We start from the raw sequence: 27445 nt of genomic DNA, 5'->3' as shown, positions 1-27445 counted from the left end.
ACGGTGATAAGCATTATTCTGTCTGTCCAACATTTTTTTTTCGGCCAGCGCGAAGCGAGTGCGTCCGGCATTCCCTTTTTGCGAGGATCGCGAATGTTAACCGCCACCGCACGCGTAATTTTTTCGCGTCGGTCCGTGAAACGCGAGTTTCACGCCGGACGAACGGACGAGCACTTTGCGCCGATCCTCAAAGCGTTTGTGCTTTTGTTATTCGTTTGGGAGATTTCATCGAGTCATCGCTGCTCGCTGGATCATATGATCGATCGCTCGATCGTCCGACCGCAATTAATGTCGCGGTCGGATTTTTCACTCCGCGCCGTTTTCGTCTCAATCGGCCTTTCTTCCTCGCTTGTTTTCGATCAACCGTGTCTTTGTGCTCTTTCCCCGCTCATTCCTGGCTCTATCTCTCCTCTCCCCGCGTCTGTTTGCTGTCGGCTAATTCATTGTTGTTTTTTTATCGAAATTTTGTTTGAGAAAAAGCCAGACACTCGCAATTTCTGAATATCAAAGTGTTTATAAGTTTATCGAAAGGACCTTTGTCCATTCAGTCATTTCGCGCATGTCCATGCTCATATAGTACAAAGCAAAGAAAATTGCACAATGCCAATTTCAATGTCTTTACAATATATGTAATACGTGTGTCTGCGCGAAATTAATAGTTTGAGAAAAGATTTTCAGATTAAATTTCTTGAAAAGAAATGGAGTTTCGATAACGCATGTAATTTGGTTTAACATCGGAAAAATCTCTCTTTCTGTCGATATTCCGATACGTTCCCGATATATGTATATCTATTATGCGTAATTCGAAATCACGAAACTTTCGTTCGATACGCATTGGAAATATGTTTGATTACAGTTTACATTTTTCTAGAAGCAAAACGGGCCGCGTGATATATGCAAAAGCGGCTATCTCGTCGTAGCGCGATCGACGATAACGTTTTATGAAAAATAGACCGCAGTATACGCCCGCGATTCGAGAATCCGGGTCATGCCGGGAAAAATCGAGCGAAAAATCGTACCTGCCATATTTCCGTGAACCTGTCGTTTTTTCTCCGCCGGTCCGAAGGATACGATCGCACAAAACTTGCGCGCGATAAAACTTTTCGTACATTTGAAGAAGCGTTAAAATTTCTATACCGTATTCTAAATCGTAGAATACACTCACTCTCGTATGGTCATCCATTTGTATTCTACAAGGCACGTGAATAGACCAATGTATCGCGAATTCACCGTCGTAAGTCTTCGAAAAGTGTCCGTAAGTTTGTCGTATACTTTTCCCAGATAATTTCGTGATCGAATGCGATCTGATTCTAATATGATTGGCGAATCGACCTTCGTGAAAACGCGCGAGGCGATTTCGCCGACTTAATCCGCCATAATCTGTTAGTTTTCCTTGATTTGCGACGTTTTCTCCCGATTTAACGTGCGATCCGCGAAGAAGAGTTTTTCGCGTACTTTGTTATTCGAGGACAAAGTTTCTCGGATGGACGATCATTGATCGACGCCAATGTTTTTTTCCGAATGCGAATGTTTTCTCGTTCTCTTCATCAGTTTTTCGGTAGGTATCAATTTCGTCTAACAAAGCGCATCGGACGTCTCGGGATAGGCGAGGAGAGCGGAACAACGAAAGTAGATTAAATATCGAGGATGACTCGTCGGGTAGGAAGAATAATATCACCTCTCCCTTTCTCCGAGGAGCTTTCAGCTCTTAATATCCCAGCTCCTCTTTCAGGGATATACTTTTCAGCTATTAATTCTATCTAATAACTTATTTCATTATTCAGCAGCCACCCGTTAAATCTTTCTTTCCGGGACGAGCTGATGCTCGCATTAAAGCTGGCTCTTCACTTTTTGCGCGCCTTCGTCCCTATTCTTCCTTACGCATATCTATCTCTCTCTCTCTCTCTCTCTTCGTAAAAAACTCTTTATTTATGTACTCCTCTTATTAAGCACTCCTCGCGAGGAATGGTCATCATTGCGATTGCGCAACTTGGTTCAAAGCGCGCTTCCTATCAAGGCGTTTCTCTCTGGAAAGGGAAGCAGGGTTGCGGAATATAGAGCATCGCGGAGAGAGAAAGAGAATGAGAGAGGAGGGGAGGGAGGGAAGGAGAGAGAGATGGTATTATACCACCGCGTCAAAGGAACCGGATATAGAGGTAGGTCATGGATGGCAAACAGACGCAACGACGACAACAACGGTGGCAACGCAGCAACAGCAGTATCGTCGCGTTGGTATTCAGCTTTCCTACGGCGGTTTTGGTTCGGCGGTGTGCTTTCCCGCGCTACTGATTGTGAACTTGGTTTACCGAGGTATCCCGCTTGCAGGAGACGAACCTGGCTCCTCGCAACTGCAGTTTGCCGCCACCGCCGTCAATTTGCGATCCATAATCTAAACTACCACCTTCTCCGTTCGTTCCTTTACCCTCGAGCTCTTTCCGTATCGTGTCTAATATAGAGTTCCCTGAGAGCTGCTCGTTGTCCGCGCAACGGTTTCGGATACAATTTCAGGAAATAAATAATTCATACGGATAAGCAAATTTACTAAACGACATTTCGGACAAAAATCATTTTCGATCGTCGAACCCCCGACTCGAGCGAGTCGTTTTTAAAATTTAATATTTCTCTTAAACGACACATTAACGCAATAAACATCGATTACGGTATTTATTTGATTCGAGCTCGAATGTAGCAGGGCAGATATCGTTAAAGTCCGCGTTTGATATATTTTCAGCGAGGGGTAATCGGAGGCTACAGGTTGTTGCGCGAGTTAAACAAGTTCGCAAACAAACTCGAGCGTTTCGCACAATTGTATAGTACGACTGTTATTACAGTCGACGTAGTCTGAAAATTTATAACCGACGAAAAGTCGACAGGTAGCGACAGAGACGCACAAATTCGAAATGCATCGCGACCACTTTCAGCTCAAGTTTCTTCGCGATGTAATGCGTAATAAATTCTCACGTTCACGGCGAACGCGGTTATAAAGCACACCTACACACGTACACCCTCTCGTGTCGCGCGTTATAGTAACCCATTCAGATCGGAATCTTCGTTGGATGAGCGGGTACATTCCGGGAGCTCCGGGATGATGCAGGTGTTCCCGCGAGAGCGGGCCAGCAGAAAAGGAATGAGACAGAGAGAGCAAGAGAGGAAGAGAAAGAGAGCACAGAAACGATCGTAAATCATTTTTGCGAATCCCATGTGTGAGGTAAGGTTGGAGAGCATCTGAGACGGGATTTAGGCGAATAGCGGGAAAGGGTTGAGATGAGAGGACTGAAGTGCAGCGGAAAGAGGGGGAGGAAACTGGGAGAAGGGCGAGCGAGTTGAGAGGAGGGGACAATAACTTCGCAACATCTCGTGGATGAAAGTAGCGTTTATTACCTCCTGGAACAAACGGAACTGCCGTTGCGCACCCCCCGCTACAATGGCTCGCGGGTAGCGTTTAATAAAATTAATTCCATCTCTCCCTCCTCTTCCCTCGCGATCGCGTTTTACTCGAGACGTAGCACGCTTTATTTCACGACGATCCTTCTTTTTTTCACGGCGATTCTTTATTAGCTGCGCGAGGTATTACTATTTACCCCGCGACACCTCCGTTATTTCATGGTTTACGTTATTATGCCCGTAGGCGGCGTTTTACATGCGCGAGCTAGCTTCTTTGGTTTACGGTGTTGTCGTAAACGTCGTACTTTCTGGTCGCGTTGAAATATGAAAAATCATGGTTGCTCGTATGGCGAGTGATATTAGTTATTTTATGCGACGCGAATGGAGCGGTGGAAGTTGATAATGATAAAAGGATATAGGAATATATATAACGGTAAAGAGGATGGCTATTGGAAATAGCATTGTAACACACACATACATTACACCAAGAAATAGTCTTTACGAAGGATTTTTTTTATTTGTTTTCATCAATACAAAGTACATTCGGTTTAATTCTGATTGAGAACATTTCTGACAAAGGTGTTGTACGATATTGGTTATCTAATTTTTTTTGTGGTTTATGGCCTAATTAATAACGAGTTGCAAATTGCCAATAATTCCTACCCTGACTAATTACCGTTATTTCTCTTTGTTACAGGTAAGCTTTTTCACAATTACAACTATCATAAACAGCATCCACTGCTAAGTAAGTAAGAAGACATTTAAATATAATAAACGATGAAAACCGCAAGGTATAATTTGGAAGAAAATTAAAGTTTCGAAACAAAGTATGGTTTTATATATATAAAGAGAGAAAGGTCTCTCTCTGAAAATTGCGAAACGTTTTTGATTTTACATTTACGCGGAGCTCGTTTAGACCCTGGAGGGCTCGCATTTAAGGAATTTGCGTTACATCTTAGCGAGGACAAATAATTTCCGCCATAAATTTCGCGGTAAATATGGGTGGGGCTTATCGTAATTCTCGTTAATGTAAATAGCATAAGACGCATTGTTGCATTCAGCATCGGGAATACCGAGCCATTCTTCGGAATTGCAAACGTGGCGGCTCATTACGAGACTAATGTGCAGAAGTTGTCGCTCGTGTCTATAGTGTATATCCAGCTCGCGAATCAGGTACTTTCTGAAAATTAGCTACACGGATCAGCCTAGTCTCTACCTAGGAGTTTAGAAACTCTCGAGCTTCACGTTTCCGTGAAATGGCATCGGTGCGACGTAATACTGTCACCTGTTATCACACTTCGCGTACTTTCCATCACATCATGCCAAATGAACGGATATCAGTCAATCAAACAATGACACGTGTAACTAACGTGTAACTAACGATGATATACGGAATTTCATTAGGAACTTGTACTCGCGTTATATCCTTATATACGCGATGATACTTTTGTTTAAAAACACACTTCTGTTCTAATGATGTGTATTTTGCATAGGAATGGAAAATTTTCATACACGAGCGTTGATAGAAATATTAATTCATAATCGTATACGCTGGGTGTTTTACACATATGTCAACTTTTATTCCGTCGAGATGAATTTTTGTTCGAACAAAGAACTTCGCCTTTTCCTCGATCGCTTCACACATTGGGCGTTAAACTTCATCCGCGTATTTTGCCACGAATAAGATTCAACGGGCAGACGATATAATATTCGCCAAGGTTCACATCCGCGCCAAGTCTTGTCCTTAATTAGTGATACATGACGGGCTCGCTCGTCTCATTTTACGTTCCCCTAGCTCGCGCTTTAGACGGTCGTAGAAACTTGGCCTCTCTATGTGGGTCTCGGTTAATCTTGAAAGGATAGAGCGTTGAAAGAGAGAGAGACAGAGTTTCGCTCGCAGATAGGTGGGCGCTAATTATCAAGGTCTCTCTCTCTTCCTCTCTATTCGGTAAAGCCGGTAAAGTTGGCCAGGGAGAAGTCCGAAGAACCGATTACGTCACTACAGGAGTATATAAGTAACGATGGCCGTTATTGTACCATCGCTCTCATTAATGTTCGCCGATGGTGCGAGCCCATTCGGGAGGACTTTCATCGGAGCGAGTTAGTCCTCACAATAGCGCGAATAAATATCGCCGAGAAAGTGCTCTTGGCTCCCGGCTCTTTCAAGTTCCGTATTTTAAATGAAGAACGAAGAAAGAGAAGGGGAGAGGAAAGGGGAATTATCGTGACCCGCGAATAACCCAACTCGTCCGCGGAAGCCTGGAAATGCGTGCGCGTCTGCCGGGAAGAAGTAAGTAGATTTGATCGCCTCATATTTAATATTTATATTGTGTATCTCGCGGTGTATAAGAGAAATTCCGTTCTCTCAAAGAAACCTCTGCGGTAGCTCGGGGATAATTGCGTTTGCCGAGTAAATATATTTACTTCGCTCTCTCGCCCGGGTCCCCGTACTTTCCAATCGCACTGGATCGGAATACGTGAAACAGAATACACTCGAAGAACGCTCGGAGAGTATACGCGTGTGTCGTGTGCACTTTGCTACGTATTCGAATTGGAAAGAATCGTCGGCGATGCTTTCTAACAAGGAATCCCGTAAATTGGAGAAGAAAAAGTACGCGCGCGTCTATCTGCGCGTGCTTTTAAAGTCCCTATGATCGATACTTTTCGCCTCTCGGTATATTCAAATTGACATTTTATCCGCTAATGCGTTGTTTATCAAACAACTCGACAACACATTCGTTGCAATAATATTGATGCTATTATTATTGCAACTATTGTGTAATAATTATTATTTTATTTATCGTCGATGTAAAGTAGAATAAATGGAATATAGTAATAACATTCTCCTCTAAATTTATATAATCGTGATTATGGCGTAGAATATCAAATCGATCCCGAGTTTGCTATCGCTGTAAATCCGTGTCCATCAATTATAGAGGAAATGTAAATATACTATAAAATGAAGATCATGTTGCGTGCAAAATTCGAACCGCTATACGCGTATCATAAACCAATAAGCGGCACGTTTTGACGGATTATATCGCACGGTTATATTAAATATTCATCCTCGAGACTAAAAACATACGCAATCGCGTCACACGAGCGTGACTAAAACGCTTTGCAATTCGCGGAACAAAATATATTTCGGCTCATAAACGGCATTATTAAGTATGCAGTTGCGCAATTTATGCTCGGTAATAACGCGCCTGGAAGCCAACAAGAATTCAAACGCGCGTTCGCGTTTTGCTAGAATCTCCCTCGCGATATTAAGCTTTTTACATGTCAATGTAAACGCTTCATTTCCGATTTTTGTGCCTTCATTTTCGCTCGGCAAGAAATTCCCCCCCAAAAAAAAATGATTTAGAAAAAGCAACCATCATTTTTTCGCGCTAAATACGAGCCTCTCTGCGAAATTTCGAGGAAGCTTTACGCCATTCCTTATTCGCATTATCGGGATTAACGGAAGCACGAAGCGTGATTGTGTACGTGCACGTGCGTGCACGTGTGTGCACGTGCGCCATCGCGCTACCTTTCCTCGGGGGCACGTTGGCTCGCCTGTCGAATTCCGAATTTTCGGCCGTAATGTCGAAACGCAACTGTCGCGATAGGGTAGAGAAGGAAAGGGGTGTGCAGGAAGCGCGACGGCGAGAAGGCGCGGAGAGATCACCGGCTGTTTAGGATGCAGCTGTGGTTTGCTTCAATCCCATCGGTCCTAGCCGATGCTGCACGCGACGTGTGCTTCGTGTGTAACCCATCGGAAGAGGTAATCGGAGAGAACGTGCTTATCGAACAGCGTCGCTAATTGATTAGCACGTCTCCTGTCCTCGCGAGAGGACTCGAGACGCGTATGCGAGGGAGCTCATCTTTCGCCTCTCCTCCTTCCTCCTTGTGCCTATACATATTTAACGTATTCCCGGCGACTGTGGTCGGCGGCTTATTATCATTGAAATAAGCTCGCGGATCGTAGCCATCGCCGTTACTTTCCCGACTCGCGTGATAGTTTCGCCGCGTCGTTCAAGCGTAATAAAGTTCGCTGTCATATTTTTGCCCGCTGACGCTGCGGCTTTCGGACGGATTTCGGACGTTTGCGGTGCCGTCTCGTGTCGACGCGATTCTCTATCTTTTTTCTCCTCTTTTTCTTTTTTTTTTTTTAATTCCGTTGCAGCTGTCGGCGCACGAACGTCGGAACATGACTCATTCGCGAGGAATCGCTTCGTTTAGATTTCGCGATTTATAGCTGCCTTCGCGTTTCACGGTTATTAGGTATGATTCGTTGTGATTTTACAATTAGAGAGATTTTGCTTGTACGATTTTATTTCCGGAATATGCGCGAATGCTGGTGCGTTGAGTTTACGTTATACACGGACAAATCGCGAAAACGCGGTCGATTACGATCGCGCAAATTCAAATGATATTCGATTTAATATTATACTTTCGTATTTACTTTTGTATATACATATTCGTGTCGATTCATTTTCGACGCAGAACACGGAAAACGCGATTGTCATTTCCGAATCATCGCGTGAAAGCCAATATTTTGATATATTTAATACTCGTAATGCAACGTATTATGCTTCGTTGATCGATGAGTAATTAATAATTACTGTCATATATATTAGCGAGAGATACGTCATCGCGCAAATTTCCGACATTTTATTCAATTCCATTTATTCGCTTTGGACAATTGAAGAAGGTATACGTTACAAAAATAATATAAAATAGAAACGAATACGTTGTTGGAATTAGTGCCTTTAAACGTGCTTTTCTCGGTTCAAGGACACCGACGCGTATTTACCGGGAAAAAACTCGCCGGGCGATTCTTGGAATGTAGGTGGTGGGGAGGTGGGGGAACGCGAGCGAGCTCGAGCCCTACGACACAACACAGTTGTACCTGCTGCGTCAGAGTTTATCGAGTGCGTGATCTGACATATGTATTCCGCTTGTTGTGCAGTTAAAAGCAATTCGCGATATTAACCGGCAATATTACTTTTCCATCGACGAGGGATTCTGACGTTGAATCGTGATTGTGAAAAATAATACAGACAACTGACAGTTGGCGGATAACTCGCGCATCGTCCTCAAGTTGACAAGAGTCGCAGCGTCATCGAACCTGAACGTGTGTGCTTCTCAGTCGCATAATAATCGTCGCGATTACGTGAACAATCGAGGCTAATGTCGAGCAAAGAATCGAGCGATCGGCGAGATAGTCTCTCGCGAATGATACATGGCGATCGATATTCGATCGGTGCGCGTTCGAATCGCGGTTAACAGATCGCTTCGTCGAGATTTTGTAATGGACGCCATGATAGGAGGCGTGTGAATTTCGCGTCGTTCGTCCTCGCTCGTCGTCGAATGGCGATCGTTTCGTTGTAATTTACATTACAATTACGCGCGAGTGTCACGAATATGAATTTTACTGGGACATTTACGCGTCTGTTCGACATCGTGTTTACGTGAATTTCGGGAGTATCGCCGCGCACGTCACGTCGGGAGTGCCGAAATAACGGGCGATTGTTGTTGGATAAAAATGTCGCGGAAAATAGTATTCGTATTCGATCGAAGGCACGTTATCGCATGTGAAGTGGAGATATCGAAAGATAATATCGCAAGTTCATGTGTGGTTTTTTTTATAGTGATTATTATGTGAATAAATAAATGTGTATCGAGAGTGTCGAAAAAAAGTGTCGCAATCATCGAAATTTCAAGCATTGCTGATTACTGTTATTCAACGTACTTTGATTAAATTACATGCGTGTCATTGTCAACGTGGATCATTGATTTTTGCTAATCCAAACTTCGTATAGAAAAATGGTCTATGAGAGGGAAATAACTGGATTACTGGTGAGTCGATATAATTATAATTATAATAAATCAAATTTTACATTTATATTCCATATAATGAATTGACATAGTTGTGTAATAATAAATCTTTTTTTATGGACATTTTCATAAAAGATATAAAATGTGAGGCGAAAGAATTATTTCAAAAATATGCGTTAAAAATTCATCGATAATATTCAACATTAAACAGCGAGAGAAAGAGAGAGAGAGAAAGAGTGAGACATACTTTTTATACATATTTTTCGACAATTTTTACATTACGTTATTTACATAATAACATTAATATATAAATAATTATTGTATACCGATATATGAAATTTTATATTGTAAAAAAAATATAGAATTTATATTTACGTTTTTTGCAAAATGCAAATTAAAATATAGAATTATTACATAATTAAATGCGTGACATAAATGTGATCAATCGATAATGACGCAATAAACATTAGTCGATTGCCAATATTTCGAGGGACGTTATAATATACAGACTTTTGAAACTTTTAATAATCTAACGGGAGATGCAAAAAATGCAGAATTCTTTTTTTATATTTTGCTTTAAATATTATATAAAATATAATAATAATTCTATATAGTGAAAACATTAATAATCGAGTGTTGCAAGACATTGATATAAAATGATCCGCGGTTTTTATCTCTTAATTTAATGTTTCTGTTAAAATTCTGTTTAATAATCTCTCTCGCTGTTTGATGTTGAATATTACAGACATTTAATTTTCGCATATGCCAGTTTGTATTTTTTTCTAGCTTTTATAAATGCGCCGCGTAATTTAATTTTCGAGTTTATTAGCGATATTGTATATATTTCTCTTTACGGTATCGATTTTGTGTAATCTCACAGCTGAATACTCGCTACTCAATGTGAAAGTCTTGAATTCTTTTTATACTCCGACTAATTCGCTTTAATCGCGAAAGAAATTGGAGATGCGTACTTCACCGACCTCGATTTCGCGTTAAATCCGCGTCGCAACGCTAAACGAAGGCGATGAAAACTGCCTTTCGTATTTCGCGATGTTTCGTGAGAGCGGAGAGCTTTTAATTAGAACTTTATGTACCGCTCAGCTGCCTTAATATTTACCTTTAATCCATTTCGACTGTAACCCAAGAGTAGCCCATGGATTTCGCAATCGCGATTCAAAATGCGTCTTGATCCGACTCGAGTGCCAGGGTCGTCGGAGATAGTTGGATGGAGAAAGAGAGGCGCGTCGTTTTTAATTTATCTCGTCTGCCACTATAATCATTTCATTTCGTGGAAAATCATGATTTGGCGAAATATCGTGGAGAGTCGAAATCAGAGGAGGCGTGTTCGGTGGCGGCTATCGAACGAAAAGGGAAAAAAATAAAGGGGGAAGACAGAGGGACGCGGATAGACGGGCGGAGATCCCGGATTACGAAACGTTTTCATCGCTGACGCGAATTTCCTTCGTTTATCGGAAGCTCGTTAAAGAGGATCAGCGGGGTAAATCGCATTCGGGCTTGACGGGGACGACAGAGGTAGGCAGGCAAGCAAGGTAGGCAGGCCAGGACCCCGACTGTCGCAGGATTCGCCAAAGAGCACGTCGCGGCACGAAACCGCTAGCGTGGCGCGGGATTCGCCATACTTTTTTTCTCTTTTTCCATTTTTCGCTGGTCTTTAATAAATTACGCTCGAGCACGGAAGTGTACTATATGTCACCCATATTTTCGTGCGAAACACGCTCGGGCAAGGCCGGCACCGCGAAAACAACAACCCGGCGCGACGGGATGTTGCGCCAAATAACGTGCGAGGCTCTAATACGCTTACGTCTCGCAAATTGGATTCTGCGAAATGAACGAGAATTCGAGCCGCGTCGATCCTTTCGCGTTTTTCGGTATCGGACGCTTCGCTTTCGCGCGAGAGCGCTGTATATTAAGATTCTTTAAAAAGCAGCGTAATTCTTTATTTTTTAAATACGTGTACTTTTTTAACGACACAATTTTTGCAAAATTTACAAATGCGTCCATCGCAGAAGCGTAAGTTGGATCGAGTCTAAACTTGACTTTTTAATCGTTCGATCGCCTTCAATTTTAACCGAATAATTTTTCATGCATTTCATTATAAATTGAATTATAAATTGATTAAATGACGTATCTTTGCTCGTCGGGACCGAAGAGAGAGAAATCCACGGTCGAAAATCGGAGCGCGATGCAGGGCCCGGGTGTTTGCCGGGCGATGAGAGTTCGGCCTCAAGTGGCTCGCTCAATATCCGGCCGCATCGTTGGAGGGTGACACATTCTCGTCATCGGCCGAGCGCGGTAAAACGCGAGTTAACGACCGACCGACCTATTCATCCCCCTCATCCGTTGCGCTCGACATCGGCGTGGCTTTATAATGTTCGTTCGCGGCGCGGATAAACGCACCAGTGGCATCGAGCCGAATCACCCCTGTCGACCGAAACTGCCGCGTTGTCGTTTACGACCCCGGCTCTATGGCTCGGTTCGACGTTAACTCTCACGCCGGAGTTCATCTCGTCGCTTTCACTCCTTTCTTCGCCCGCCGCTCTTTTCTTTCCGCTTCCGCTTCGCGGCGCGGAAGGCGATCCGCGCGAAGCGGAATCGCGCTACATATCCCTCGACGACGTTGACGGATTACTTGAGCATCGCGCTCCTCTCGTCTTCCTTTCCTCCGACTTAACGACTTCATCGAAACGTCTCCTTTAATTCTCTCGACGAATTTATTATTCGTATAAAGATATATATATATGTATTTCGTCCGATTTAATATCCGGCTATTAAAAATTAATCGTTTGTGCTTGCGAGGCAAAGCGATAGAAACGGTGGAAGATTATATCGAGCGTGAACATTTCACAGACCAGTTACATCCTACATCTGTTATATGTCCTGTAAACGTGTTCACAAACGCGATGTCGCGCAGATGGATGTCCGTCGCGGATCGATACAATTACACCGTACCGGACTCGCCTGCCTCGCAGTAGATATATACGGAGACTGGAGAGGCCCGACTCTCTCTAACGCGGGTCGCCATCTCCGCCGCCGTCCACCATCTTTCCTCCGCCTTCGGCGGCGCGTTTCAGTTTCCGCTTCGCGGCGCGGAAGACGATCCATCGTCGATCGATCCGTGAATGAGAAACGACGACGACGTCGGCGACGCTGGCGGTGACGGTCGCGATGAAACACACGCGCGATCGAATTGCAAAGCGCGTGTCCTCCTCGTCCTTTCAGCTTCCTCTATCTCTCTTTCTCTCTCTCTCTCTCGAGTCTCCGGCGCGCGGAGTAAAATAAGAAGAACGTTTTACCACTCGGGTCAAATTGCGCCCTCTCACAGTTACGTTTCCTCGTGTATGCGCATTTCGTGTGCGGGGACGACCGAATTGCCCGACATGAAAATGTCACCGCGGCAACGAGGTAGAAACTCGAAGCTTTTGACCCCGGTTGCTCTCTTCCGCGACGTTTTAGGTACGCCGGACAGAGGGGGCGGGCCTGTAAAACTTTTAAGTCACCCGATGAAATTACCGGTGAGTTTCGCGCAGGGGCGTCCCTCGTACCGGGTCTGTTACTCTTCGTGTAATTTAAGAATGCACCCCTTCGCCGGCTCGTCGTCGGGGGCCGCTTCGTCGCACGTACGCGATATACATTCGTGCCAAACCGCAATTGACACCGTTCGCTCCCTTAATTCGCGTTAAGAGCGCGAGGGTACGTTCACGTCGTAACGTTGGACTCTGAAATTACGCAAATTTTTTCCCTCGTCTTATACCTGCTTTAATTTTCAATCGTATGGAATCTGTTATCGCAGAACGGAAGAAGTGGAGCAGAAAATGATAGATAATAATACTTATAGCACGTCTCGTTAGAGAAATAATTATATGTAAATCTAAACGACATCTAATTATTTTTAAACCAACATTTCCATCTCGCGGCTATATCGATTGTTATAATTGACGTCGTGCCGTATCTTGGCATGTATATTTCGAGACTACGGTAGCTTGCGTGTAATGTACAGATGCGCTCTTACTACCTTGTGCAATTTTTATCATTGCCGCATAATTTTCCACATGTATTTCTTCTCTATATTCGCTTTTCAGAGAATAAGGTAGAATCGCTGATATATCGAATGAAAAAAAGGGGTTTGGCAAAACGCAAAGAGGTGTCGATATCGATGCGCGCAGAAAGCGCCGCGAAGATACGCTCGCGTTTGTTTATTTTTCACGTTTAATCAAGTAGATTTCTCGGGCCCGTGCCGGAACGCGAAAATTTATGGCACTCGCGCGTCCTGCGGCGGTCGGAAAAAAGAACCTAGCGGGGGAGGGGGAGAGGATGCGAGAAAAAAAGAATGGAAAAAAAATGATACGGAGGTACTCTCGGTTGCCGCGACCGAAACTCGATAACGGATGCCGTTGGCTTCGATCTCTCCCTCGATCGGGCCCTCCTCGTCCTCCTTCCCCTCGGCCCCCCACGAAAACAAGCGTATCTGGGTCAATGATTCGCGTTCCGCACTCCACTTTCCGACGCCAACCACGTACCCGACGTATTAACGATTTATCTTCGCGCCGCTCGCGCACAACGATAACAATTCATACCGCGATGACGCAAGCCATGTATTCGTTAGCATGCCAACCACCGCACCGGAGTGTATTTCACTGTAAAGAGTGTCGACGACTTTCATCCGCGCGATATGGAGCCGGCGGATTAACATGTTTTTGCCTCGTGCGTTTGTTCGTATTTATCACGGTTATTAATACTCTCTTTCTTGCGCGTTACTATTTTAATCCTCGTAGGTCGCACTATTTTTTTGCCCCGTTCCTGGTTACATATAGGTCGCGATCGCAATTTTAGCTCTCTCGAAATGCTTGAAAAAATTTACAGAAATTTATTTTTATTCCATCGGGTACAACACAAGTTAAGAAATAAAATTTGAAACATTTTTTTTTATCGATTAAGGCCTTTGGGATATTCCATTGTTCAAATATCGATAGAGTCAAAATAATCCATGTGCGATCTTTCAGGATTATTAATTACACTCTGATTAACATATGTGTATGTTATATAAACTTATACATTAACTTTTTTTTAATTTAAGAACGTCTTTGCGTTATCGAAGCTTGTTCTTGTACTGTATAAATCAACTGCGTGTTTAAATTTAACTTTTTTTTACCTACGGTAAAGTTATGAAAGTACTTTTCGCGTGACACCCACCGCACTTTCGGTAGAATGCCTTTTGCATTTCGGTTGCATTAACCGTGCCGGTTGACGCTGCGCATTTGGTCGGTTTATACCGGCGATCGTTATCGACGCGCGCAACGTTGGCCGAATACCGCGGCTCCGACGCTAATCTCGTGACCGAGATCAATCACGACGGATACATCATCGGGCGCTCGAGTTATTTTTATTGTGCGAACAGCCGACGCAAAAACGCAACGGTCATGTCGCATCGAACTAAAAAGACCAAATTCAATTTTCGGTTATTATACGCGAGACATATGCGTTTCTTTTTTTTTTTGTTATTTTTATTTTTATTTTTTTTTTATATACTATTGCACGTCTGTTTTTATTTCGCAAATAAATGCAACAAAACGCGATATGCGTCTCTGTGCGAAAATTCCACTGAAAAAATATCTCAGGATTTATATATACATATTTTTTCTTTTTTTTAAATTAAATTAATGATATATATCAGAAGGTGATATATATTTGGCCGATACATTGCATTGTTCGCGACAAGAGTCAAATTATTCGATATACGACGAGATCATATATATTCTGGCACGAGATATATATATATATATATATTATGGCAGTTATATAGGGATTAATCTATTTATGTAAAAATTAATTTACGGTGTTGATAATTTTTAATAAAAACAAGCGCGTCATGTTTTCGCGCACAGGATGAGGGTATCCCGATGTGCACCGGTACATCTTTCACAATTATTGTTATCGATATACCGCCGCGTGCGCCACGGAAAAATATATTTGCTCGCGCTTCGGGGTGAGGAGAAAAAACACGCGCAAAGTCGACACGCACGCTCGCGAAATTAATATTCATGTAATCAAAGTGCAGCGCCGCTAATTGCGTTGCCCTTTGACATCATTTTCGCTTTTGAGCTTCGTTCCCGTCTAAAAGCGAATTTATCGGGGCAAATATGCCTTCCTTCCCGGGCCTCTCCTCCCCCACTCTTTTGATCGTAGACTGATAATTAAAATTGTTTTTTCTGCAAATTCACGGGGAGACGTCCATGCATTCTAACTGATGAATCTCGCTGCGATGCTACCGCGGAAATAGTTGGCCCAGATTCAACTCGGACTTGGTCCGCTCGACTCGCTGGATTATTAATTTTTCTTTAGACGAACTGAAAGCATTCATGGCTCTTCATCTCGCTCTCTCTTCGATCTCTTATTTCTTTTCTTTCTCCCTCGAGTGCTTTCATCCTTTCTATGTTCACTGTCCGTTTGTTTGGCGATGTCTACTTAATTTTCCCAAATGCTTGTGGAGAAAAGGCATCGTGTACAGGCGGAGAGAGAAAGAGAGAAAAGAATTTGCAAGATATTGCGCATCGAAAATTTCAATTTTTAAAGGTAATAATATTATGTAAACGTCGTATGAGCGAGACGAAAGGTTGGCAGGCCTTTTGTCACGACTAAATATTCCATCGTAAATTATTTAGATGCGTTATACTATTTTTTACACAGAATAAAATTATAGATTTGTTCCACTTTAGTACTTTTTTAATCATGTGTTTGGATTTTGTATAAATTGGCAGAGCGTTTAATTGTTGATTAGACTATCGATGAAGCTATATTTGAAAGCTCGATATCAATAAACGATATTAAGAAACGAAGGTGAAGAAACGGGCACTTGCTATGTTTTTTGCACGTGGAAACGAAACGTCGTCGCCGATAATAACGTCGCTGCACGGCTAATAATTTTTCCGGTATAAAGGAGATTTACGAGCGACTTAAAGTGCGCTGTAAATGTCGATAAGCTTTCTATTGCGATGGCGAGGAATGCCTCGTTGTTTGCCAGTGCTCGTCGTTTCCGCGCCATACTTTTCGCGCAATTATAAAAGTTATGTAATATCTACAAAATATTGCCGTAAATTCTTAAGTGATTTAGTATGTACCATGATTGTAATCTATACGTCGTTTGAATTTTATCGCTTCTTCCCTTACTTGTATATATTCTAAGTTAAATCCAAAATTATTATTTTTTGGTTTGGCAACCAATTAACAGTCAGTGAGTTATTTCTCTTTGCAATTCTTCAATTTTTAATATCTTTGAATAATGAAAACTATAATTCCCGTTTCATAAAATTCAAAAGTGTAGAATGATTCAGAAGTGTAGATGAATCTGGGCACGCTTAAATATATAATTTCATCCGGAAATAGGATTCGCGAGAATTGCCATTTTTCTTAATTAATAAATGTATCTTTTATATTTCGCTTTAATACGTAAAAGAACCAGTAAATGTGGGACATTCGCAATCGGTAAAATTTAGCTGGCTTTATCGCATTTTTTACGAAAATGAAGATACCTTAATTAAAGCCGAGTCGACTTTCCGAAAGAATAATTTATCGTGCGGGTATAAAAATGTGCATGGGCGGTCGAGTTAGCGGAAAGCTAATAGAGCACGTGAATTAAGCGTTGTTATTAAACCGCGGCGTGTAAGACAATCGTGACACTTAACCCAATTGCGTCGGCGCGCACAGAGCGCGGTTTGAACAATTAATGGCAGTTAATTAAGAAGGGACAGCACCCTCCCGCTAGCTTAAACTAGCTAGCTAAGGGGTTAATCGCGGGCTTGTTATAAACAGTTGACTACCGGCGCTTATAATCGCGATTATTCATCGTTTTCCCTGTTGCGCAAGCGGCGTTTATCGATCCGCGACGCCTTCGTGTGTCCACAAATGTGACACACACACACACACACACACACACATGCACACGCACACAGTAGTAGCCGATGATTATCGATCGTTCGTAACAAGCCTTAATTATACCGACCGCTATTAGCAATGAATCAGATTGACAGTATTTATTAGACTCTCTAGAATAAATATTTTCCAAACACACAGCTGACGCTTGCAGAATCTCTGGCGAGAATCTTTGAAGGTAACTACCGCGTAACGGATGCTGCGCGATAAATCGTAATCACCTCTCCGCGATGTCATTCGTTGTTTAAGACCGGGATTAATTAACTCACGCGTGGGTTATATATATGTAAAGCTGCACCATCATTAAACGGCGATTCGCGAGTTATTCATAAGCGCGGAGTAAATTCCACGGCTGCGATATCTACGCGTTAATTCCCCTGCATCGTTAATCCGACTCGTTCCCTCGTTCCTAGCTTTTCTTGTTTAGAGCAAACTTAATGTCAACGCGCGGGAAATCGGCCTCTCGAGACTCCGTACCAATCTCCCCCATTTCCTCTCGCGCGTTTCTCTCTCGGAGACTGAGGGCAATCACGGAAACCGCTACAAAGGACTAATTTGCTTGAGCGTTAATAACATTATCGCGGAAACGAGATGCGCGATAGCGGTACACTGCGTATATATGTATATCAATGCGAATCTCTTTTTCGTCTACCATGTAAGTCAATTATTTTTTATCTTTCTTCATCTCTTGTAATCCTTCTTTGTTCTTGTCGGTTGTCTTATCCAACAAAATTTCTTCAAGCATATTCCTTACTATGCGTTTCCTCGATACATCTTTGTTTCTCTCATTATTAAAAACCGATATTCAAATATTTCACAGTTTCTGTGGCTTATCTCGTGAATATTTTGTACAGATAAATTGAGTTTTTTTATAGAGAGCATACTTAAACAGAGTTTATATGCATAGTTCTTTTATCGATATTTCAAAATATTGCTACAAAAAATCCGCTAATTAATCCGTTTCATTTAATATATCGCGTACTTGTTATATGTCATCATTTTTTTTTCTTTCAATTGCGCATTAGTTATCTCTAATCATATGTAAATTTGCTCGTTACTTCAAATAGATTTATTTGCACTGCTGTTATTTCTGGTTCTTTTCCTCTTTCCCTCTACTATTACTATATTTAACATTATTTACGTTATTTCTGTGAAGAGATTTCAGTCAAAGTGCGACACACGTTCTTCTCTTCTCTACTGTTTAAAAAAATTCGTTTCCTTTCCATCAAAAAAGAAAAGAAAATAATTGCACGGGGTTGAATATACAAGTCTCTTTATGGAAACTTAAGAATTTTCGCGAGGGTTTAAGGAGTTTCTTTACCGCTGCGTTCAGTTGCACTTACCAAAGAAGCAAAGAGCGGAAGGCATCGCCGGCGGGTGCTCCCTTTAACAGCTGATCTCCGCAGACGAGATAACACGTGGAAAGAGTACATTTCAAAGCAGTGCGATATTCTCGGGCCTTTATGCTGCGCGCATAGTACCTGATAGTCGCCAAGTGCTTCACCGAAATGCGATAGCGCCGTTGCCGCAACCGCAGTCACGATAACAAATATTATTACATACCGGAGCAAAGGATAAGACCGATCGATATATATATATCGTTCATCGCGCTAGTAACATGCTTCGCACACGTCGCTACATATTTTCTTGACACGTTCAACGGCCAAGATGATGTAAATGCGGGAGACATGCATGTAAATACGATATTTTGAATATATCTACTATCCGAATAAGATGAAATATTTTGGTAACGATGAGTGGAATGGAATTGGACGGATTTCAAATTAATTCGTGTAAGGTACTTTTTTTCGTTTTAATTTATATTTTCGTTTAAAATAAGAATCAAAAATATCATTTTCAATATGGAGATGTGATTTACATTTTTGTCGAAAATTTTGACAAAAATGAATATTTCGTAATTTTATATGAACGAAAAAAGAGAGAGAGAGATACACGAAAAATAATTATTTTTATATTATCATATTTTTCCTCATTTTTCTGATATTTTAATATTTTATCGAATAATTTTAGTAAAATTCGAATAAAATTATAAATTTTCTTTCGACAGTATTTCATTTTTACGAGTTAAATATTCATGCTGAAAGAAAGATTAAAATCATATTTTTAACATATCGCATTTTTTTCTCAATGACAGGTCGATATAAAAGACAAACTAAAAAAGACGATGATTATTTTCCTCATTTTTAAAAAGATTCCTTTAATATTATTTAATTGAAAAGAGAAACACTTAATATTAAAGATTGAAAAGTCATTTAAAAAAGTAATTAATCAATAAATATTTATAAATGAAAAATGCAGCGATTCGGTTAAATAATAATACAATCATGTACATATATATATATATATATATATGGAAATAGAAATTGATTAAATATAACAATACGTATAGAGCTCTAGTATATATTACACAAAGATATGTCTGGTATTGCGTTTCTATATAATTAAACGGAGTGAAAATAGTGTGATGCAAATTTGAATCGGTATGCAATCTGCGTGAAATTGCAATCGAGGCACGCTCCTGACGTTGCGGAGGAAGCGAGGTGAATAGCATCGAGCGCTCCTCAATGGCCTTCCCTCGTCCCGATACAATACGACGGTAATTATACGCCGGCAAGTAGTTTCGCGTCATAATCGCCATCGAAATCGGGACATTCTCCGTTGCGCGCGAATGACAATATGCCGCGCATCTTTGAAAATATTCGACAACGTCGTGCGAGCTTCCATTATCAGTTGGCCCTTGACGCGCCAATCTAATCGTCCGAACCCTCGAGTAATTGCGATTTTAAATCGACTGTAAACGCGGGGATATACGTTCGTGCACGGGGTAATTCTGGCGAAATAATTTTCCGCGAAAACAATCGTGCCCTGGTCACGCGCGCGCGCTCAGGAATTTGTTTTCGCGAAGCCCAGGGTAAAAGCCCAGGCGGAAAAATTGCCCCCTAAAATTAGCATATTTATCGGGCTATTATCCGGGTGCGCGCTATTATCGCGACGGAGACGGGTGGTGCGCTTTTAGCGGCCCGCCAAAGTTTTCATTGTCAATTTTCAGTCCGCGCGCGACGACCCGATTCTTGGCGCGCGACATCATCGCGCCCGATTATTAATTCGACCGTTCGCGAACTCGATTAGAAACTTGGCCGATCTTCCGCGCAAATAGGTCGGAGAGATTTTCCCGAGGATCTCAACTACGATTGCATGCTCTGAGCATTACGCGCTTTCCAAGATGCATCGACCAACGAGCTGATAAACCGCGTCGCGAGCTCCGTTTATCAGGCATAAGATATTTATTAGATCTTTATCGATTGAAATGTTGGGACGTGTTCAATGATCGTTAGCTTCTCATTATTAGCGCGCTGTGATTCGAAATTGTCGCATACAGTCGTCACTAATGCGATCGTTGAGCCGGAAGGTAGTTGATTCGACAATGGATTTGAATATGCGAGTGTGAAATGGCGGAGAAGCTATTAAGAACAATTTATTCGACAATTACGTATTTCAAGAATGTCCTTTCGCAGGGTGAAAGGTGAGTGCGCTATTTGGAAAGTAATAACGGGGAAAAGTATAAGTGATCATGTTTAAATGCACGTATATAAGCGTTTATCGCGCTGTTCATTCGTAGACGATTATCTCGTGCGCGGTTTCGCGAAAATTCGTAATCCTGATTCTAATCTCGCAATATCCTGTTCATATATCTGCGCTATTAATCTAATCGCATCATTCCACGGAGAAGTGAAGTAGGTCAAAGCAATTGTCTAAGTAGCGGAACGTTCGTGCGATTTCTTCCGGTATGAACGCTTGGCGCGGCACCTGACTCGGATTAAAATATATCGCATAAGCTCTGTTTTAATTTGGCAGAAAAATCCAGAATCGATTTTCCTGTCCGACGTAAATTTGCTAGAAGGCTTAATTTATCATCTTTATTCGTCTTTTGATTAATTAACGACGTGGAAATATTTTTCAATCGGGAATTATAAATCTCTGTCTGCAAAAAGCGTACTCAATACCTACCTACGCCCTTCTCTCTTCTCGACGACTTCTCGCAAAAATCGCGACGATCAATCTTCATCTTTTCCCCGATTATTAATCCACCGATTCCGCCGCAATATCCGGCGAATTGGGTCGCCGTTTGATTCTACCCCGCAGCTTTCATTTGCATCTGATATCAAAGGTCATGCACCTACGGAATTTGTTTTCGGGATCGCGATAAAAATACAGGCCACAGGAAGATACACAGCGGCGGAAAATTGCGCAGAGTTAAAGGGTCGAAGTACCGCCACCTCATTCGGTATCACCGTATCCCGCTCGCGTCCATCGCAACCGTCTCTCTCCCCGCGCCCATCATGGGCGCTCAAAGCCGGCAGGTCGAACATTTCTGTTGACCCGTTGTTCCACGCCACCGAGGCAATGAAACGAGAAACAATTCGATAGGCTCTTCCCCTCTCGTCTCCTCTCCTCCCCTCTCCTCTCCTCTCTCTTTCACTCTCTTGGTTGCATCGGTCCATGACTTCGCGCCGTGTAAAAAAATCATCGTTCGTATCGATGAATCGCGCTTTTTTCCTCTCTTTCTCTCTCGCGCGCGCGCGCGCGCACGCGAATCCCTCTACGCGAAGTGGAACGGTTTATGAAATGTCCATTATTGATTATTTGTAATCGACGAGGCAACCGAAATTTCAGAGGTGGATGTGCGTTGGTTTGGTATATGCGTGTGTCTCGGCATTGCAGTACTACGTGTTCGATATTTCACGTTCGTCGTGTCCAAATGTTCAGATGAAAATTGATCGCTGCGCGTTTATAGCCTCCATTGCCAAAATTGTTTAGTATTTATTTGGCTTCTTCTAATGATATAAGATCTCGAGATGGAACGAGGAAAATGGAAAATTAAATCTTCTCTTACGTAGAATTCTTACATTTTAAACTTTAACTGTTTTGATTTAAGATTGTCGTACACTCGTACTATCGTATAATTATTCTACAAAGTTTGCAGAGTTAATATACTGTAAAATTTAATGATGAAGAGATACCGTAACATCTTCAACGTGTAATTTCCATCTTTTATTTATTCATGAGATCAGATTCAATTGTTTTTTACATGTTTAAATCTTGTAATTTTTTTTATCTCGTATTTTCGCGATACCGAGAGTAATTATTTAAATAGGATATTAACCAGTATCATGAAACCTTCGCAAAAATATATCACCGATATTGCGATTGAATATCGATCGAATATTATATGAATATTTAATCTCGCGTGAAATTCTCGAAAAATTATCGGACGGGGAGTCGTTTAACGCAAATGAGGAAACGTCTGGCACTCGAAATGAAGTGCGCCTCATTCAGATACGGAAGAGAGTGGGCGGGGTAAGAATGATCGTATCTTCTTGACAATTGCAGTTCATTGCCGTCACGTAAACAGCTGCCAAGCCGCCGGTACGAAGTCGGGATGGGCTTTGCATGTCCATGCAAAATTATCGTAAGAATCGCATGACCGACCGACTGGTCGTGCTGTAAGCAAAACTCGCGATATACTCAACCAGGGATTCTTATAACGATGTTATAAGAACGGCAGCTTATTGTATCCCGATACTGTTACGACGGCATCGCGATTGAAGAAATGGAATCAATATCCAGCTCGGTAATTTTTTATGAACGTGCCATAATTTAATCTACTCTACCTCAACTCTGACCTTAATATAAACATCTGAAAAATACATTACTTTCGATACTATTATTTCTTTATTTTCTTTAAAAATTAGTACGTGTATAAAATGTTCGATTTCTTATAAAAATAGTCCAAGTAAAATGCAATAAAAGTATTGCTCTTTAAACAATCGCGTTGAAATAACGCGCCATTTATAATTTCGTGCAAGAGATGGATTCAATGGAAATAAATTAAATCAGTTGAGGATTAGTAATCCTTTCATACAATACTGACATTGAATCGTTCCCGAATTGGATCTCGTTTAAATAAAAAAGGGAAAATCTCATACATCATATTATATCTCGAGGAAAAGTTACAACGTGTATAACGCAGCGCCGATTCGCTGACTCGGCTCACCTCGTTCTCATCTAACAGGTTAAACGTTCTCTAATTTCTGCCAGCTTGTGCCTCGGTGGAGGCGAGCGCGTTTTGCACCGCGGAAACGAAGTCCCTCCGCAGAACGTGAGCTCGGTTGAAGATTGAATTTTCAGAGGTGGTTATTTACATCTTGAAGAGTTACAGAACTTGAGTAATTCCACTTTGCATAATACAGCGGGAAGAACACAGGCGGTTAATATATCTACGAGGCGCAAAGAGTGGTCGGTGACAAGGGGAGAAGGGAGAGGGGGGGGAGGAAAAAGATAATAAAGCAATGTGGATGAAAGCTCGAAAATCGCGACTGACGTAGCAAAGTCAAAAACCGGAGAGCAGCCGGTTCGCCGGCCGTGCCTTAGCTCGTCGTAAGAACGTAAAAAGTTTTAATTGCAACGTTACATTCTCATTAGAAGTCGGAATGAGCGAAACTCCGTTATCGCGACCGCGCGAAACCAAACGGTATCCATCGTTAAGTACAATATCGCTGGTGATAAGAGGGGCGGGGAAGGGGAGAGGAGGCTCTCTCCGCGATGTATACGCGCACCGACTAATTGAACGATTATAATTGTATCAATCACCTCTCTGTGCGCGTGTGCGATACGGCATTAATGAAGTTATAATTAATAGCGGCTAAATTGCAAAATGATATTACCGACTACACCGGGCACAAGATCGTAATTAATTGTAATATCGTCAATAATACGCGCGATAACGTTGCGAACATAAGTTGTATTTACACACGATTGCAAATGCTTTAGTAGTGTATAGGAACGAAACGTTTATCGTTGGAATGAAATTCGGCTATCTCCATCCGCGTCGGAGAGTTTATTATTATCTGTCGATTCGCGGAGTCGATCTCTCCCGATGCGAGATCGATAATCGACGCTTCGGGCTCGCCCGGTGATGAACGAGGCGAATCGACGAGGCAAATTTTGCACACGTGCATCCATTAAATATTTCTAATTGAGCTGCTGCGCGTAAGTGAACGCGTCTCCCTTTTTCCGAATGTTGCACGCGTGTAAACGAGCTTAACAAAGCTGGATAGGAGTAACTAATGATAATACCCGCGCAGTTACGTTGTTCCGGCAGATTTATGCCAAAATGAAATAAAAAACTGCGGCGAATTATTTCGCGATGTTGTTTTTGCGTTTACGTACAACGCGCCTTTTGTCGCGATTCGCGACAATTACAGTATCTCCTTCTGTTGTTGGGAAATTTGCCGACATTGCGAAACCATTTATATACATAAAGCGATTTAAAATGGAGCTAACGGAACGCAAAATCGTGACTGGATAAAAGATAAAGAAAATGGCATTTGCGGTGAACTGCGTTTTCACGATTAACGCTAATGTAACGCCTTTATTGTTTAAATAAATACATGTTTTTAATCAAGTATTTTTAATAATGCTTTTAAATTTGCGCAATTTTCCAATCGCTCTACTTCAATTACATCGATTCCAATATGATTGATACGATGCTTATATGGCGTAAATGAAAACATAACAGAAATATATAAGAGATAAAATTGTCATAAATTTCAACATAAACTAAATGTACCCAACTGATTGCGTTTCGGCTGTACGTACAGAAAGTTATTAAATAGCAAATTACAGTTGCATAAAGTTAAGTGATGTTAGCAAATATTTCGGGTAAATTTTATCTGCAAATCCTGTTGATCAACGAAATTTAGAATCCACGGAACAAATATAATAAAATACGTGTTTCGATTTGTAATTAATAAATGTTTTTTTTTTCTTGTTTAATTATTATTATTATTATTAAATCTATTTTCCATATATCTCGTATCTCCCTCTGGACATTTATTAAAAAATTTTGTACCGTTATGTTTCTCTATAACGTAACATTTTTGCATTTTCCATTCATTTCATTTCATTATCCTACTCTCATTTTCTCGCTATCTCTCTTTATACCGCATTTCTCTAAAAGCTCGACGATTTTTATTGTCAACGTTCATTCGTTCCTCCGGAGATATACGTATGACCGAGATCACTCATTCTAAAAATAATAATTTCCAACCATCTCTTTCGTTCGCAAGGAGGCAAGCAAAGTTATTTAATTTTTATTATTTTTGTGACTTGAAAAGGTTAATTACTATTTTGATGTTTTTTGCATAAATGATTTTAAAGCTTCAGTTTTCATCTGCATGTACATATGAGTGTGATATTTATACCTTTTAATGAACACCCAACAAATATAACATTTAAAAATGTTTTCACTTATTCTGTATTTATCAAGTACGATATTTTTTGCGCAAAATAACCGTAATTGTTTTTCACATAAATATTAAAGCTCGGTTCAAGGCCGAGAAAGAGCCAGAAGGGCAGTGAAAATACATGCAATTTTGATGATTGATTCCTTCTCGGAAGAGACGCGCGCGTTGCGATCGATGCAAGTCGGGATTCCCGTGGCCGATGTAGCTTTTTCGACTCAACGTTCGTCGGACACGAAACGTTTCCGCGATTTTTCGCTTTCTCGCCCACGCGAATCGACGAGGCTCGTTTAGGAATTCATCGACGATCTATACGGATTCCGCGCCGTCACGGCCGTGAGCATCGTGTTCTGTATTCCGGAAGCGTTTCCGCTGCACGGTGGCGCAGTGTCCCTCGGGAGAACACGCGGATGTTCCTTTATCGGGCCCGATATTATCCCTGGCGGAACTTTGCCCTCCCGTCACACATACGCGTACGCGCATCGATACGTACACTTATCCAAGCCGAAGGGCTTGTACGAACAGAGATAAGGGAACGCGTTTCTATATCCCGGACATATAAGACAAGGACAATAGTCTATCGTGTCAAGTGTTAATAGCAGAAGCATATGAATAGAACGCGTAGCTTAAGATGTTAAGGATGTTTGGTACCTATTTTCAAAATATTGAGAATTTAATGAAAATTGTACAGAATGTCCTTACATATATTTAGAATCTTCGGTACAATTTTTAAATCGATTCACTAAAGCGTTCACAAGTTGTAAGGATTTTTATTTGCACGAATTAACATGTGTTCTTATGGGAAACGTATAACCACGTCGATTCAAATGACAAAAACACTGGAAATAATATTCAGAATTTGTTTAAAATTTGCAAAAGTTTAGATACAGAGGAAATATTTGGTCGAATAATATTATACAAGTACTAACTTGTTAAAAAGATATTAAATATAATTTAATGAAGTTAGTTGCAAAGCGAAATTCTCTGCCAAAGTGAGTCATTTCGATTAACAAAATTCGGAATATTTCAGTAAAAACGCGATAAATATTAAAAAATACATCTCTGCACTAAGATCAAATTGTAATATTCCACACAATTTCTCATACTCAAAATACACCAAAGTGGATATTCGTCAATATTGATTTTCAGCTACTTTTTGGTGAAATTGTACATACAAAACATCCTTTTAAATGAGTGGTTATAACTGATTAGGGTAGTTGTAAAAGTTGTATACTTTGATAAATAATTGTTGTCACATGTCGTTCAAACCGCATTTATGATTCACATATTTATTCTCTGGAAAAAAAAAAAAAAAAAATTCTTGCATCATAAAATGCAAATTCTTGTCAACGTACATATATCTTTTATTTTTAATATGAAGAATATCGATATTCGCATATGTTTGGCGGAAATGATATTTTGTACAAAGTTATAGTATTATATGGCAACATTTGCGAAAAGATCACGGGTTCGGTGACAGAACTTGAACACAGTAGGAGGATGCTTTCTCATACGCGACGTGTATACATTGAGGCATATGTATGCACGCGTACCAAGATACGGTGGCGATATTGACAAACACGAAGTAGTCAAATGCGTATTCGGAGCATATACGGGAGCTTCACGCTGGCGTACGTACGCTTAACAAGTAGGTATTCACATGCCCGTATGAATCGCCAGGAACGACGTACATGTATAAGGGTGTATATGCGTAGATACATATTTACGTGAATAGTATATAATAGTTTATTTGTATAAATGTAGCGCGCCCGCGCGCGAGCTGCGCACATATATACACACACAAATGAGTAAAGTATACGCGACGCCACGCTCTCTACATCGCGTGCACTAAAGCGAATACGTTTGCGCGCACGTAGAACGCAACACGTACGCGGGTCGATGAGAGTGTGATAGTTTTACAAACTTCAACTAGTCCTCCGCCCATTCGCGAAAACTTGCCCGAGACTTGG

General features: G+C 41.4%; 1 protein-coding gene across 4 annotated transcripts in view; it reads left to right on the top strand.

Moving 5' to 3' along the window:
- The window catches only part of LOC105255014 (semaphorin-1A), a 214313-nt gene that overhangs the window by 98284 nt on the left and 88584 nt on the right, over positions 1–27445 (top strand). Inside the window, exon 1 of one of the 4 annotated variants that reach the window (XM_025415283.1) lies at positions 9062–9225. The exons of the other annotated variants lie outside the window; for them this stretch is intronic. The gene's annotated coding sequence lies outside the window, so the exon portion shown is untranslated. Of the gene's footprint in view, positions 1–9061; positions 9226–27445 lie in introns of those variants that run through there. 4 annotated transcript variants of the gene reach the window in all.

The sequence above is a fragment of the Camponotus floridanus genome, unplaced genomic scaffold (genome assembly GCF_003227725.1).
Source record: "Camponotus floridanus strain SB8 unplaced genomic scaffold, Cflo_v7.5 scaffold12, whole genome shotgun sequence".
NCBI classification, from domain to species: domain Eukaryota; kingdom Metazoa; phylum Arthropoda; class Insecta; order Hymenoptera; family Formicidae; genus Camponotus; species Camponotus floridanus.
This window is presented reverse-complemented; position numbering and strand designations above follow the sequence as displayed.